General features: G+C 35.4%; 1 pseudogene; it reads right to left on the bottom strand.

Moving 5' to 3' along the window:
- Nucleotides 1–891: 891 nt before the first annotated feature.
- LOC125934033 (eukaryotic translation initiation factor 3 subunit E-like) lies at nucleotides 892–2192 on the bottom strand (annotated as a pseudogene).
- Between the last annotated feature and the right edge of the window lie 1047 nt (nucleotides 2193–3239).

The raw sequence follows: 3239 nt of genomic DNA on the forward strand, positions 1-3239 counted from the left end.
CAGAATCTGCCTAGAGTTGCTTTATTCATACATCTAGAATACTATTATTCCATCAATAATTGCTAGTTTGTCCTTGCCTTCTGTTTTTGGTAAATTACTATTGATATTCCCAAAGGTCCCCACCAAAGTTCCACAAATTGAATGGCCCATGACAAAGTTTATTTTCCCTTATCATTAAATCTGCTAGGGAGTTTGCTAGGTTCTTGCCTACCTGTTAGATTTCAGCCTGGTTAATCTTGGGCCAAGTGATCACCTTTTAACTATGTTCCTTTTTTTATGAATTTGAGACAGATTACTAGAGAATTGACTGACAGAACTGATTATCAGCATTGTGACAATGATTTATCTTATCCTTGGATTTGGGAAGAGAACATATGGTCAGTGACTCCATTGGTTGCAGAAATGACATTCATCCTAGCTTCCTTGCTCTTGTTTTATGCTAATGCATAGCTTTGCAGTTTAAAAATATCTCTCATCATGTTTCCTGAGGATTATTTTTTAAACTTCATAGTCCAATTGATCTAAATGGGCAAATATATTCCTCTCCTTGCCTGGATCATACTAAAAAAAAATCAACTTAGGTTATTCCAAAATAGAGAAATTGTCATTAAGCCATTTTCTTTTATATCCCAGAAACTCAATAAAAACTCTGAACAGTTATCAACATGCTATTTAAATGTAATGTAATATTTGTAGTCTTAAATAACCACAAATCATAATACATTTTCTACTACCTTATTTTTTTAATGAAACACGGCCAATTTTATTCAAATTTCCCCAAATTTATGCTCAATATGTTGTTTCCACAATGTATGCCACCATTTATATAATGGTTTTATTATTTTGTCTTTATTTTATAGTTTTTTTTTCATCTTATCTTTATACAGTTCTTCAGTAGAAGCCAGAGTCCTCAGTTGCCCAGTTAGAAGCCTCTGACCTACTTTTCTGATGAAGTTTCTTCTCATAGCCAAAATCTCTGGCTTTTAAATGAAAGGTTTTTGGTCTTTTTAATCACTTGCTGATAGCGTGAAGCTGCATTCTTACCTATAACCACATGACCTAATTTAGAACCAGTCTTGGCAGCCAGTCCTGCATTTCTCATCACATTGACAATCCACCTTTCATGTTCAGTTTGTCTGCCAACATGTGAGTGCAGATACACAGGTGAATGCAACAAAAAGTCTCAAATATGAAGAGTCAATGATTTTCAGCGAAATCCTTAAGCTACCTAGAAGTCATTCACAAGTACTGATTCACATTCCCTCAGTATGTGGAATTTTCTGAGCTCCATCAAAGTCAAAGTTAACATAAAAGCATTCAAGAAATTCTGTAACTGGGTCTTTATATGTGTAAGACTGTGTTCAATAACTTTAACCAGATCTTTTAGCAGCTGCTGGCATTTTTGAACATCTTTGTTCGTTATGATGGCTGTAGCCTAATAGGGAGGAATATGTGGGCATATCATCTAAATTGCATTAAGATATGATGGCTGGCAAAAGAAGAGATCAATAATGTTATCATGCCCCTTGATTAGTTGAAGAAAACAGAGGACAGTGGATGAACCTTGTTTGCTGCTGAAGATACCGAAGTGGAAAACTCAGAATTATTACCTATGGTCTCTTTTAACCATGGAAGGTCTTCCATAGCTGCATCCCTACTCTGAATTAAGATTTCAGAGGCCAGTTTTCCCCTGAGTGAACTCAAAACATTTCTGGCTGTTGCTGGAACCAACATTCTAAAGAAGTAAAGATATTCTGGTGCTCCAGAGTAATTCCCATATTCATATTGGATTTTACATAACTCTAGAGTATATCTAAATTTTCCTACCTAAAACCATGCCTGCCCACCAGGTACTTAAACAGCATCTGCCCATCTCTGGTTGACTGCATCTGCCTTGTAGTTTCTGGATCTTCAAATGTCTTCACAATTGGTTCCATTTCTGCCTGAAGCTATTTCAGTCATGCAACAACTGTGGCTCTTTTTTCTCTCAAAGCATGCAGAATATCATCAGAATAAAGGTTTTTGTACATATTGGTAGCAAAGTGTATCATGTTGATATCACTAAAAAGATACAAATTCCCTTGTAATATTTTTTTTCATTATACATATCTTATGGAGAGAAACTCAACAGAAAGATTAGATGTCAATCCAAAAATGTGTGTGATGTGAATAGTCAAGATGTACTCCACCATCTTGCCAAGGAAAACTGTTTCAACTATGTTATTGACGTAGACACAGGAAAGAATCACAAATTCAACAAATGTAAAATAACTTTTATTTACTTTACAGTGGAGGAGAGACTTTAAGGTGACCTCCATGATTTTTGTATCCTGGTATTCACACTCCTGTATAATCCTTCCCCTTCAGAGCAGGAAGACATGTGACTTGCTCTAAACAATGAAATATTGCAAAGGTGGTAAGATGCTTACGATTGTATTTACATGATTTCAAAATATTGCTGTGATTGTGGTACTCATCCGACTAGCATCTCTCTGTCCGGCTCTTGCTCTCTCACTTGCTTCCCATCTCCTTCTCCCTGTCTCTTCCCATTACTTGTCTTGCAGTAGCAAGCTGCTATATGTCTTATAGCAATGAGAAAATAAATTCTTCAAACAACCTGAGAAAGCTTAGAGGGGGATTTTTCATCAGTGAAGCCTCTAAATAAGAAGGCAGTCTGTCTGATGCCTCGATGGCAGCCTTGTGAGCCCTGAAGGAGACAACCAGTGGTCTTGCCTGGACTCCTGAATTACAGAAACTGTGAAATAATAAATGTGTGTTTTAAACTACTACAATTATGGTAATTTATTACACAACCATAGAAAATTAATATACCTATAAATGCTACTTTTCTATTGTTGTTTTTCTATTTCACTTACTACCATCATCATACATTCATTTATCTAGGCTTAAAATATGTCACCATATTTTTTTTTTCTTTTCCACCATTACCAACAATACCCAGTCATTCAATAAACCCTGTCTGTTGCATCTTAGTTAGATTACTTCTGTGACCATCTAATCAACTAATGGAATATTTCCATAGCCCAGAAAATTTCCTTATGCATATTTCTATTCACTTATTCTTACCCCAGATTCTGGAAAAACAACGATATGGTTTCAACCATCATAGATTAGCTTTATTGCTAGAACCGAAAAAAAAAAATGGAATTCTCTATTAAGTACTCTTTTGCATTTGCCTTTTTTCACTCAGTATGTTTTTGAGATTCACCCATATTTGT

Source organism: Panthera uncia (assembly GCF_023721935.1).
Source record: "Panthera uncia isolate 11264 chromosome A1 unlocalized genomic scaffold, Puncia_PCG_1.0 HiC_scaffold_16, whole genome shotgun sequence".
NCBI lineage: Eukaryota > Metazoa > Chordata > Mammalia > Carnivora > Felidae > Panthera > Panthera uncia.